General features: G+C 45.2%; 1 protein-coding gene across 4 annotated transcripts in view; it reads right to left on the bottom strand.

The window, feature by feature from the left end:
• SGMS2 (sphingomyelin synthase 2) overlaps positions 1-1,934 on the bottom strand; it is an 82,799-nt gene extending 80,865 nt beyond the window's left edge. The window contains exon 1 of one of the 4 annotated variants that reach the window (XM_078069054.1): positions 1,191-1,934. The gene's annotated coding sequence lies outside the window, so the exon portion shown is untranslated. Of the gene's footprint in view, positions 1-756; positions 1,105-1,190 lie in introns of those variants that run through there. The other 3 variants (XM_078069055.1, XM_078069056.1, XM_036119915.2) reach the window with 3 other exon arrangements.
• Between the last annotated feature and the right edge of the window lie 12,095 nt (positions 1,935-14,029).

The raw sequence follows: 14,029 nt of genomic DNA, 5'->3' as shown, positions 1-14,029 counted from the left end.
GTTAATAGATGAGAGTACGAGTGACACCAAGGATTTGCAAAGTTAAGTTTAAATTCAAAATCCACGCCCAACCTAGAGTCACTGAACAGTGGAATCTCTTCAAAATTTACCATACACGTCAAAATGTTTTGAGGTCCTATCAGAGCAGACGAGATGAAACAGAAGAATGGCAAAGACTGAAAATAGATATAAAAGATGACAGAACATCTGAGTTGTTTCAAGAGGTGGCTGCAGGTTATTGACGATTATCCGTATCTCGGAGAGGTGGACGGGTCCATTCCCACCCGTTTGCCCGGAGAAGCCAACCCTCCCTTTCCTTAAGCAGAGTGGCTGGGGAATGCCAAACGTTTCAAGGTTTCAGGGTGGGCAGCCCAGGGCTGGACTATTGCTGTTCACACATCGTAAGTGGCTCTCAGAGAAGAAAAAGACAGTCCCTCCTCCACCTCCTGAACTTCAGTCCTGCCCTCCGGAGTGGCTCTGGACAATGTATGGTTTAATCTGTGTCCTTTCAACGCCAGGACCGAGTTCCCCGAAATGGTTGCAAATGAATGAGACGAACGCTCAGAGCAAGAAGCCTCAGCCACACATCCACCCCCTACCAGGCAACACCAGCGAAGGATGCCCTGGGGCGGGGCGCGCGGGGGCCGAATTAGAGCCACGTCCGCGGTCGCCAGCCACCTTCCCCCTCCCCGCGCGGCGCGCGACGCGCGGCTTCTCAGCCCCATCTCCTCCCCGGCCCCTCCGAGCGCTCCTTACCCGCTCTCGGCCGGGGCTCCCGACGCTCCCAGCGGAAGGCACCAGCACCCGGGCGGGGACCGGCTAGGGGACGGAGCCCACTGCCGCAGCCACCCCCGGGCCGAAGCCGCTAGAAAGTTTGCTCGGGGTCTCGCCGTGTGCGCCGCGGCCCCGCCAGGGAAGCCGCTCTCCGGGTCCCTCCCGCGGCCGCCGCCCCGCGAGGCCGCTCCCGGCGGCGCTGCAGCACCGGCCGGGCTCGGCGGCCGAGGACGGCTCCGTGCGCGCCGAGGGCGGGGTCTCCCCGCCCGCTCTGCCCGCGGCGCGGCGCGGCGCGGCGCTCGGTGTTTACCGCGGCCCGGCGGCCCGCTCTCCCCGCCCGCCGCCCTGCGCGCTCCTGACATCATTCATTCTCTCACACCCTCGCCCGCCCACTCCATTTCCAAACAGTGACTCACCCGCGGCCCGGTGGCGGCAGCGCCCGCTCCCGCTGCCGTGGCTGTCCAGGCGCAGAGCGGAGCTCGAAAAACCGGTGCGACTTCTTAAGGAGAAAACCCCAGCCGACCCTCCCCTCTCTCAGCCATTAAAGGTGCAGGGAAGGAGGGGCTTGGCAGGCAGGGCCGATTGGCTCCCGGCGGAAAGCCTGAGGGCCCAGAGCGGACCTCCTTGAGCGGTGACCGAGGTCAATCTGGGAAACTTCTTCGGGTGCCACTCACGGCAACTTTTAAGGATGGGGCCGGGAAGGGATCCCCCACCCCGTACCTTGCCTTATTCGGGAACTGCTTCTTGATGTCGGCGTGAGTGGGCTTGGGGACACCAGCGGTTATTCAAAGGGTGTCGCCCAGGCCTAGGTCGAAGAGGTGGGTTTCCAAACCTCACAAGGTTGCCTGGCAGGGGTCGTCATAGGTCCGCTCGGTGGCTAACTCTAGGTGTGCGCTGGAAGGCTGCTCCAAGTTAATGGGCTAATAATACTTTCCCTTCGGTGACTAACTACCGTGTCATTCGTCCTGCTAATTGATTTGCTTCTCTTTAAGGACAAGCGACCGTAACCAAAATAAACAGTGAAAGACTAGTTCTTTGCTCAAGTGAACATTGCGCTCTTCCGTAGCTTTTGGAGCACAAGGCGCCGGGGCTGTGGTTTCTTTGATGAGCTCAGCAGTTATGTTTTTAGAAGGGTGTTGCCTTCCTAAAAAATGGTCAAGGCTCTATGTTTCTTGGAGTTGCTATTCATACACCTGCTGGGCAGTTTTCAAAGTAAACAATGGCAGTCTCAGATTCTAACTTGGATGAATTAGAATGTGGCCAAAACTTTATTGAATTTAAATGATAAATTTTATGTTCATTTCTACTTCTGGGCAGGGTAATGATTTTTAGAATTTGCACTGGCTTATGGGTGATTCCATATAATAAACAAAAATAATCCAGAGATATCTCTAGGTGCCTATTGCAGAAATCATGTAGGTAAACAATAATTTATCTATGGTAATTAAAAACTACTATAACAAAAATATATGCAGGGCAGCCCCCAAACACACAGCTGTAAGAGGCCACTACAGAAGTTTCCCCCAAATGAAAATGCTCCTGAAATTAATCAAAGGTTGAGCATCACTGTTGTGAAAAATGCGCTCATTTAAAGCTACAGGAAGGTAAGGGGCACCTGGGTGGCTCACTCAGTTGAGCTTCCAACTCTTGGTTTCAGCTCAGGTCATGGTCTGGGGGTTGTGGGATGGAGTACCCCCCCCCCAGCTCTGTGCTCCTCAGGAAGTCGGCTTGAGATTCTCTCTCTCCCTCTCCCTCTGCCAATCCCCTGCTCTCTCTCTCTCTAATAAATAAATACATCTTAAAAAAAAAAAAAAAAGGCTACGGAAAGGTAAGGACCCAGAAGAGAACACCAACAATTGAAGTTTATTTTCCTCGGGTTTATTTTTCCTTTTCAGTAGGAGTTCATATTCAATTTTACAAAGCCCAGGCATTTTGCCCAGAAGACAATAGCAAATAGATTGGTTTGCTGGGATGCAGTCAAAGTAAATGGAAATTCAAACCAACATTTTCTGTAAAGAATCACAGACCTAATCAGAAGCTTGAATGTCCTGTCCACTGGTAACACAGAGGGACTAGATTCAAATGCATAGCCATAGGCAAGTTTGGGTGAATATCCCACGGACTCCCTACTTCATAATGTTCAAATATTTGGACATTATGGAGATAAGTATTAATAAGGTTTTCTATGGGTCTCAAAAAATGATGTTGTGGGCTTTCAGGACTATGCACAAGGATGAGGTCAAAAAGCTCAGAACAAAGCCTGCCATCCTGCTGTCTTACTCCATGATATAAATCCTGCAGCTCCATCAGGGGGGGTCACTGTCTGTATGGAAGGCAGTTGAATGGATAGTTCTGGATTTGTGATTATTACTGTGGCTCAATTTAAATATTGTGAAATAAATAATTAGGTCATTTTATTATACACTTAAATATCCTCCAGTAAATGTAATAGAATTCTGATTGAGTTGCATGAAGTTTTTACATTTTATTCCTTGTTAACATATGAGAAAGCAAATTATTCATCTTAATTTCTAAGTTTTGAAAAATGGTGACTTGTCCTCACAGAGATGTGTTTTTTTTTTAACTTTTTGTTCTTACAATGTATCAAAGTTTCCTAAGTACTTGATTTAGTCAGCTTCCAAAAATTATAGTGCTGAATGCTCTAAGGGAAGGAAAGGGCTGGCCAGTGTGTTGTCAATTTTTTCTAAACCAGTGCATACTGTAAATACCGTTTTATAGATATGTCTTTGTTATGATAAAACATACTGATTAAGTTAGGGAAACATTTGTAGTTGTTATCTCCTCTTATAATAATTCCTACTCTGGATATAACCTAAATCATTGACTCAACCCACAATGTTAATTGAGTTCCTACTTTGTGCCCATGCTGTTTATCTAAGCATCACCATGTGCATCTTCTAAACATCGGTCTCAGCAATGGGAAAGTTTTCTTTAAAAATTTTGGCATAAGAATGTTTATTGCAGCATTATTTGTAATTTTTCCAGGATCCAGCATAGTGCCTGGCATGTAATATTCAATGAGTGAAATAAACAAATGAACAAATGAACAAGCCTTTAAGAACAAACCAATAGTGAAGTGACTCCATGTTATGGGATACTATGTAGGCAATAAAATAATAAAACAGTCCCATTGTCTCTGACTTTAGAAAACTGTCCTTGTTGGGGTACCTGGGTGGCACAATTGGCTAAGCATTCCACTCTTGGTTTCGGCTCAGGTCTGATCTCAGGGTTGTGAGATCGAGCCTGGAGTCGGGCTTTGGGCTCAGCACAGAGTCAGCTTAAGCTTCTCTCTCCCTCTCCCTCTGCCCCTCCCGCTTGTGCGCATGCTCTCTTGCTCTCTCGCTCTCTGAAATAAATCTTAAAAAAAAGAGAAGAAAGAAAAGAAAACTGTCCTTGTTAGTGACAAATATAAGCAGTGAAGGAAGCAGAGGGAAAATACAACACACACGCTCACACCATTTTTGTGAAACAAACACCACTCCCATGAAAAAATCCAGAACCAAACTGTATTCCCTCTTAACAGTGAGATATAGAAGGGCAGAGTGTGAAGGAGAAACTTGTATTTTTGGACTATTATTCAAAGAACCTGTATTATTTTTTGAAATTAAAAACAGCAATGCAAGCAACATTAAAACTTAAGAAGACAGTGATATAAGTCCATGACATAGAGGGTTTATGGTCTCATTGGAAAGACAATAACACCCAAAACTACTAGAGAATAAGGCTGTTCACCTTCTGGATTTGGAAATTAGATATTCACTTTGTGCCAGGCCCATCCAAGGGCCAAACACCTACCATTTATTGAGTACTTTTTATATGCCAGGGATAATGCAGATTGCTTTAGCTGTATTATGTCATTTAATCCTTTCAGCAATGATCTGAGGCACTCAAAATGCCCTCCTCTTCATAGTAGGTAACCAAAGATAAGAGAGATTATCATTTTCCTGAGATTTTTGTTTGCTTCAGCACTTGGGTGGATGGTGGTGCCCTTTACCAAGACAAGGGATGCCAAGATAGGAACAGGTTTGTGAAGGCAGAGAATGAATTTTAAAAAAAGGAGTTTGAGATGTGGTTTGTATACATGGAGAGGTCAAGTGGGCAGCTGATTATGTTAGTCTGGAACTCAGAAAAGAGGCAGGAACTGGAGATATAAATTTTAGAATAGTCAGCATGTGGATAATAAGGAAGCCACAGGAAAAAATGAGATGGCCTGGAAATAGCGTCCGGAGTAAGAAGAGAAGTGGTCCAAGAGAGGCCCAACATTAGAGGGCGGGTAAAGGGGAACACTGCAGATGGGCCTGAAAACAAATAACTAGGAAGAGAACAAGGAGATGTAGTGTTGAGGAAACTGAGGAAAAGGCTATTTGAGAAAGATGGAATGGCCATCTACATTAAACGCTCCTGAGAGAGCACGTAAAATAAAGACTGAAAAAGTCCATAGTGTTGGTGACATGGAGGTCTCTGTTGGCTTTAAGCAGGGTGGGGAGTAGGGGGTGGGTTATGCCGAGCTGCAGTGGAATCTGATTGGGAGTGAGGGAGAGCTGAAGCTGGCAGGGGGCCAGCTGGAGTTGAAGCTGACCTGGCTTTCAGGAGACGAGAAGGAACAGCTCCTCTCCTACAGGAGGGAAAAGGGAAAAAAAGAAGCATGGGAATCATGTTTGTAGACTGCTTCTAGGAAGTTGAAATCCTTGCCTTCCATGCTTCCATTTTTCTGTGAGTGCGGAGGTGTGTATTAGTTTTCAGTTGCTGCTGTAACAAATCACAGACTTGCTAGCTTGAAACAACACAAAGGATTAGCTCACGATTCTGCAGGTCAGTAGTCCTCCAGACTCTGCTGGTTTCTCAGCTCCCGGTTTGACGGAGGACTGCAATCAAGGCGTTGACAAGCTGGGCTCTTATCAGTAGGCTCTGGCGAGCTTCCCAACTCACGCAGGCTGTTAGCAGACTCTAGTTCCCTCTAGTTCAGGAGCAAGGTCTCTGGTGCCCTGCTGGCTGTCAGCTGGGAGCCGCCCTTGGCAGCCAGAGGCATTTGTCCCAGAGCCAGCAACAGAGCCCTGACCCCTTCTCACGCTTGGAATCTTCCTGACTTCTCCTTCTGCCACATCTCTTCACCTCAGCTGGAGAAAGTTCCCTGTTTTTAAAGGACTTGTGTAACTAAATTAGGCCCACATGGATAATTCAAGATACTCTTTCTATAGTAAAGCCCATAATCTTAATTACACCTACAAAGTCCCTTCTGCCATGTGATGTAACATATTCACAGGTTCCAAGAATTAGGGTGTGGACATCTTTGGGGGCCCATTCTGCCCACCACAAGGTGACATCGTCAACTGAGAATAAGGAAGTGTGTGCGGTGGGTGGTTTTAGAAAGAATGAAAACAGTTTGAAGTAGGCACACTGGAGAGTAAGAACATTAACTGACTAGAAAAACATAAATTTGGCAGATGGTACTGAAGACTGAAGTCAGGCCCATAGAGGTAAAGAGTGTCCTTCTCTAACAGCGCTCAGACACCTGGGCATGGGCACAGAGAATGGGGCTGGTAGATGGGATAGACAGGGAGGAAGGGAGTCTAGGATAGTGGCAATGAAGCAATGGGTTAGGGAATAAAAGATGGTCAGGGAGAGGAGCAAAAAGAGGAGGGGGCTGATGGATAAGGGAAAAGTAAAAGGATCAGTAACCTAGAGATCCTGGAGACATTGCAGAGATGTGAAGCAGGGGTAAGAGATAGAAGAGTTTGGAAGCACAGGGGATTGGGTGGTGAGATTTATGAACTACTTATCTGAGCAGTTTGGGCAATGGCAGGGCCTGAAATGTGGCTGTTGAGTGGATGGATGGGGTGAAGGAAAGGAAAAGAGAAAGAGTTCAGGGAGCTAGAAGAGCAATTCTCATGCATGCTGAAGTTACACAGAATGAGGGCCAGACAAGGGGTAGAAAAGATGACTGTAAATCAGGTGCCAAACAATTAATAATGAGTTGGAATGAGGAAAGGAAGAAGATAGTATAGAAGATGTGAATGCCTCAGAGGAGCAGGGCATTTTATGAAAGCCTGGCATAATCTCAGTCCAGAAGTATCTTTAGAAATCAAAGAGACACAGAACCTACTTTTCAACTCCAAGGTACATAGAGTGTGAGGAGATCATTGGATATCTTTGACAGGCTGCAGGGAAAGCATGTCCCCAGATTGCAGTTAAGGCCAAAAAATACAAGGAATATTTAGAGACACAATTGAGCTGATAAGAGAATTTGTGATCATAAAGTAGGAATTTCAAAGGTTATTGGAGAAGGGTTTAGGGAGCCATGGGTAGAGTCGGGGAGATCAGGGGAAATAAATCACAGAGTATTTTAGAAATAAGCATATGGAAATATTCACGCAGATGGAATAGGCAGGTAAGTGGGGTGGGAGAGGTTTTCTCCCTAAACTCACCCCCCACCCTTTCTGGAGCTGACAGCTTCACCTTTTCCCAAAGCCAGGGCAGTAAAAGGTAGTCTTGTGTAATATAACTAAAAGCTGAAGAGGAGACATACCTATTTAGCATAATAGAGTTCAGGAGATATATCAAGACGAGATTAATCTCCATGCAAATGTTTTCATTTCATATTGGCTGTCCCATTCAGAGGACAAACTACTATGAGGATCCCTGCTCCCCTCCTTTACCTCCCTTAGGATCCAAAATCCACTAACTGGCCCCTAACCACCTGCACTTAGATATACTTGACAATGAATGACAAATCATGACAATGTTTTGGGAATAGACAGGAGAAAATGGGTTTAAAAGTTCTGAGCAGCTCTTTTGGGGAAGAGAGAGAGATCCAGTGGGGGTGGAGGTTGGGGGGCCACGCTTTACTGATCAAGATAGGATGCCTTGGAGTCAATTAGCATAGGGCACTGCTGTGGTGGAGCAGGAGTGGAAAGGGAATACATTGATTGGGCTGAAGAAAACAGTACTGCATCCTTTCCCAGTACTACTCCGGAGAATCTGGTTGAAATATAGTACTTGAACCAGAAGTAAGGGCTGGTCTAACCTTGGGGTCTGTGCATATGCTTGACTGGCTAATGTGGAGATTGCTTTGTTTTTACTGTATGACACTTCTACCATAAAGGGGTAAGTGTTGGGACCACATGAGAAATGGCAGAGATCGGGCGCCTGGGTGGCTCAGTTGGTTAAGCGACTGCCTTCGGCTCAGGTCATGATCCCAGAGTCCTGGGATCGAGTCCCGCGTCGGGCTCCCGGCTCAGCGGGGAGCCTGCTTCTCCCTCTGACCCTCTCCCCTCTCATGCTATTTCCCTCTCTCTCTCAAATAAATAAATAAAATCTTTAAAAAAATTAAAAAAAATTAAAATTTAAAAAAAAAAAAAAAAAAAGAAATGGCAGAGATCGTTCTGAGAGTCTCTTGGAGGGTAGTGGGAATAAGTGCCTTCGAAAATGCAGCAGCAGTAGGAAAAAAATTAATGACCATGATTAATTCCCAGATAGATTAGCCTGGAGCAGCATTGCCCAAACTTGCCAGTTTCCTAAGAATCATCATCATGTGAAGCCCAACCATGACTTAACGCATCTTCAGGAGGGATTCCAGACACCATTTTAAGTCAGTGCCTAAAATGATTCTTTTTTTTTTTTAAAGATTTTATTTATTTATTAGAGAGAGAGAGTGGAGGAGAGAGAGAGAGAGAGGGAAAGAGCACAAGTGGGGGTGGGGGAGGAGAGGCAGAGGCAGAGGGAGAAGGCTCCCCACCGAGCAGGGAGCCCAATGATGCGGGACTCGGTCCCAGGGCTCTGGGATCATGACCTGAGTGGAAGGCAGACGCTTAACCGACTGAACCACCCAGGCGCCCTGCCTGAGATGATTCTAATGTTGAAGAAAAAATTGGACAATTCCAGCCCAAGGCAATGATTCTCTACCTTTTTTTCCTATATTGTTTAGCAAACTGCACTCTTCCTAAAGAAATACTAGCCATGATTCTCAATCTGGGATCATGCCATCTTGGAAGGGGCTATCAGAATCACAAGGCAGTCTGGAGTCAGGGAAGAAGGAGGGGGGAAGGGAGGATGGAGGTGACTTCAACTTTAACCAGCTTCCCCAGGGACACTGAGGCTCCTTTTCAATAGGGGGGGTCATCCTCCATCATTCTGCCAGCCTCCTTCTCTGTGTGAGTCACAGATCCAGACTAGTTGGCAGGAAGAGAATTTACTAACAAGCTTAATAGATAAATTCTAATGTTTAGAGTGTTCTGTGACTCTAATTCTTATGAGTCAGTCTCTAGTAAACCAGTCACCTTGAGTTCTAGCAAAGTTGAATTTTAAGCCAACCAAACGAAAGACCAGACTTCACAGGCTGGTGCCCACACCAAGAAAGTGACCCCTTGTAGGACACATCTGGACAGCCTGCTCACCTCCCAGGCCATAAGTACTCTCTCTATTGGCTGCTTCTCCAATTGTTGCTCCTAGTTCTATTCCAATTAGAATGTGCACATATATCCTCCTCCACACAGTTCATTAGGGCACTACATATGATTATATCACCTTACCCCAACTTGCCCTTCTTAAAAAGAATGGGACTTGAATTGCAAATTAAAAGGGATTTTTTTTTCTAATTTAAAACGTGAAGGAGGATGATGTTGCTGGAGGACACACTAACTTTATGCTGGTCTGATGTTCCAGCTGTTAGTTCAAACCAAACCATCTAACGTGAAAGTACAAAGTCCACCTGTTTATCCAAGCCCTTTCTACAATGAAGGGAGGTAATAACTGCGTAGTGTTGTGCTTTCTATGTGAAAGTATCCGGCCAACGACCTTAATTATGTAATAAATCCTATACCAATCATGTATATATCATATACAACTTCCTAGTAACTAAATATAGTCAGGAATAAAGAGACGTGGAAGGTGAATAATAATAGATGAAAATCTTTGACTTCTCAGTTTTTTCAACTCTTCTAATCTTTGGTATGTTTTCAGGCAGTGGCCACTAAAGATTATATCATATGTACAATTTATAATTTTGACATGAAGTAACACCTGCTTTTATACTAATGTTGTCACTGAAAGGAAGCCAGAATACTTTCATATATCATTAACTCATTCGTTATATCTTTACAACATCCTCTTAAATTCTGATGGCTCCTTAGTCTGCATTCAATATGTAATATGAATGCTTTAAGATTCAGAAGAAAGTGATTGTCTGTAATAATTTTTAAAAACATTTCCTATTTTTGGGGGTGTCTTTTTAAAATCCGTTGTTTTCTATTTAACTTCTTAACATTGTATCACCCACCCCCACCCCTAACCTGGCATTCTTCATTCTCTCCTGCCCTTGCCCTTCCTTAGCTAGTTCTCACAAATTAATCTTGTCCTTCTTTTAACCATCTATTCCTTGGTCTGGTTTCATTCATTATATTTATTAAATCTGAAGGAAAAAATTATCTTATTTATTATATGTATTCTAGGTTTCTCCATTTAGCAACCTGCTGCTACTCAATAAATACATTTGATTAATTGTACTTTTCATCTATTTTGAGTCCCTCTATCCCATAAACATTTATCAAGTACCTACTACATGCTGAATTTTACAAGGGAGACCAAAGGTGTAGCATATATCCCTGGTTTCAAAGTGTCCTCAATACAGGACATCCAGATGACTCAGTAGGTTAAGGGTCAGACTCTTGATTTCAGCTCAGGTCATGATCTCAGGGTCGTGAGATCAGCTCCTCGTTGGGCCCTTGCTCAGTCTGCTGGTCTGCTGGAGATTCTCTCTCTCCCTCTGCCCCCTCCCCACCCCATGAGTGTCTGCTGTCTCTCTAAATAAATCTTCAGGGGTGCCTGGGCGGCTCAGACGGTTAAGCATCTGCCTTCAGCTCGGGTCATGATCCCAGGGTCCTGGGATCGGGCCCCGCATCGGGCTCCCTGCTGAGGGCAGGGAGCCTGCTTCTCCCTCTCCTTCTGCCTGCTTCTTCCCCTGCTTGTACACTCTCTCTCTCTGTCAAAAATAAATAAAATCTTAAAAAAAAAATCTTCAAAGTGTTCTCAATACAGTTGGGAAAATAAGATGAACACATTAGAATTACATTTATCAGAATGGGATATTTCACCCAGAAGTAACTTAAAACTTCATGTATTTATTTCACATTTGTTTTCAAAGGTTTTTGCCCCAACTCATGGACTGCATGACAACCTGCTTAGACCCCACTTTAACTGTGTCTACCAGTGACAACCACTTCTGGCTTCTGGCTTCCCCCTGCCCCTTCATCTCTAGGATAACACCCTTTGCCACATGCCAGTTAATTTAAGTTGTATATAAGCTAAGTGGAAAACATAGAATAATAGTAGTAATTATATTCACCAAAATGCTGCACCATAGGCGTATGGCTATCCATGTACTCAATATAGTCAGGGTCTTGGCAGGAAAAAGTTGGCATACCCAAAGAGATTAACTAAAAAGAGTTTAATGAAGGGACTATGTATAAAGGATGTAGCCAGAGCGGCCAGTACAAAGAGGAAACAAGAAATGATGAGGCCCCCAGGGACGCTGGAAGTCAGTATCACCTCTGGGCCTGAAGAGGAAGGGAGGGAAAGATGTCTCCAGTGCCATAAGAGCTAGCACCGGGAAAAGGGGTTGCTAGACAGAAACTGTGGCCTTAGGGGAGGAATGTAGCCATTGAGACTGCAGAGAGAGAGATGAACAGTGATCCTGACCTCTCCCTCCCCCTGCCCTCGGATTTCCTGCCGGAGACTGACCTGGAGGGAGGAAGGCCACATGGTACAGTCAGTAAAGTTCAGGGTCCAGGGTTATGGAACACGGCGGAGAAGGGTGACAATGGATCTGGAAGGGCAAATGGAGAATAACCGTCACAGCTCCCTACAGAGTTCTGGGAGTCCATGACAGGCCCGTTTATGATAAGGTATTTCTAAAGGTGGTGAACTCCATCCAGATCCTCAACTGGGAGAGCCCAGTTGGGAATAGGCATAGTAGGGCAAATTAAAAAAGACCAATGACAGGACGCCTGGGGCTCAGTCGGTTAAGCATCTGCCTTCGGCTCAGGTCATGATCCCAGGGTCCTGGGATCGAGTCCCGCATTGGGCTCCCTACTTGGCGGGGAGGAGCCTCTTCTCCCTCTGCCTGCTGCTCCCCCTGCTTGTGTGCTCTCTCTCTCTCTGACAAATAAATAAAATCTTAAAAAAGAAATCAATGACCTCAGAGTTTAGCTTAACCAGTCACCCTCCCAAACCCCTCCCCTACACCAACTACTATACAGTTTAAATGTAGCCCAAGTTGTTAACATTATATCCCCTGTTACTATGGTGGGAAAAAGCTCTTTGGTCAGGTTTAACCTTATCTTTATAATAAGGGCCGACTAGGAAAAAAAGAAGCCACCATGAAGATAAGGTGAGCAGTTATGCAGGTATGCCCCGGACAATCCCAGTTAAACCACACATACAACAAAAATCATCCTAAGGTTTGTAAGTCGAAGATTCCCTAAATGGCTTTTCCTCAGAAGTCTGCAGATAATCCATACTCAGAATCTTAATTAATGAGAATTAATTCATGGAAATATTCTAAGGGCACAGTGATACACAAAATGATTCTTGAGTGTCACGATTTGCCAGCTGTTCGGTCAGTTAAGACTCCAGGGCCTTTTGCCCGTAGCAAATGACCTTTTCTTGGCCACGTAATCTGACCGTGGATTCCCAGGCATTGTCTGTTGATAGCAGAGTTCTCTGAAACAACTGGGCTCTCATCAAGGAGCCGGTGAAAGGAAAGTAGCCTGCTCTTCGCATCTCCACCTATGTCCTGGCCTCCAATTCCACATTATCTCGACCAGACTGTGGTCATTTTAAATAAAGAATCGTCATGATCAATAATCTCTGCTATAGAACGGATGAGGACCAGGAAGCAAATATTGCATTTGTCAGTGAGGTCACTGGTGCCCTTTGCCAGAGCAAAGCAGAGCTTCTCACCTGGAGTGTACTACTGTACTATTTTCTTTGTTAAATAAGAGGTTGAGTTAACGGCTGAGAGTGAGAGAGGCAGGATCTTGATATAGCGTTTTCAGAGAGGGAGAAAGATTTGAGATAGCTGCTTTCAGAAATGAGAAAGGAAGCTGGCAAAAGATGAGTAAAAATTTGCCAATGTTGAGAGCCAAGCTGAGGATGGAGCTCATAAATATATAATGAAGCTAATCAGCAGAATTATATCTTTCACACAGCTGTGCCAGGACACCTGGGTGCTTGAGGAGAGGTAGTTAGGTGGTTTTATCTAGGACCAGGACCTGGACGAGCAAGCTTAATAGAAGGGTAAACTGGTGAGAGTATTAAGGCGGCGGGTAGTTAAGAGGAGGGATAGAATTTGAATTTCTTAGAATAGCTGCTTTGCCTTATTTTCTTGGTCTCTGGTGCCTGGAGCAGTGGTCTCTAACCTTATCTGTGGATTAGAATCTCCGGAAGAGTGTTAGAAATCTCTGATGCCTAGGGGCGCCTGGGTGGCTCAGTCGTTAAGCGTCTGCCTCCGGCCCAGGTCATGATCCCGGGGTTCTGGGATCGAGTCCCGCATTGGGCTCCCTGCTCAGCAGGAAGCCTGCTTCTCCCTCTCCCACTCCCCCTACTTGTGTTCCCTCTCTCACTGTGTCTCTTTCTGTCAAATAAATAAAATCTTAAAAAAAAAAAAAAATCCCTGATGCCTAAACTGCACCAGGAACCACTTAAATTGGAATCTCTGGTTGGCTCCCAGGCACAGTATTTTTTAAAGGTCTCTGAATGATTCAGTGTACAGGCAAGGATGAGAACAATTGGTCTAAAACAATATCTAACAAAGCAAAAACCTAATACATTTAGTTCAGTGAATGAAGGAATGGACTTCAGGACTGAGACTAGGAAAAGGGATAAATGCTAAAGTCTCCATGAACTTGAATGCAGGTTTGAGGCCAGTGCTTTCAGAGAGAGAGAGAGAAAGAGATTATAAATTTATCATTTCAGAGTGGACACAGTTGCAAGAGACACGATTTAACCCACTGCTGGCCAAGGGGACTTTTTGTGTAGAGTGACGCTTGCTATCATAACTGCAGTTAAAGACCTGAAGTTAGGGTGTTGGAAGGCTTGTGAAGGTAAATGTCAAAGCTGCATAGGGGATTGCCAGAGAGGAGGGAAGAAAGACTTGATGTTCATTGCTCTCAGGTTGGACATTGATCTCAAGTGGACGGCTTCTGACTTGGACTTCCTCCTGTTAGCTTCATGACCCCAA

Source organism: Halichoerus grypus, chromosome 3 (genome assembly GCF_964656455.1).
Source record: "Halichoerus grypus chromosome 3, mHalGry1.hap1.1, whole genome shotgun sequence".
NCBI lineage: Eukaryota > Metazoa > Chordata > Mammalia > Carnivora > Phocidae > Halichoerus > Halichoerus grypus.
This window is presented reverse-complemented; position numbering and strand designations above follow the sequence as displayed.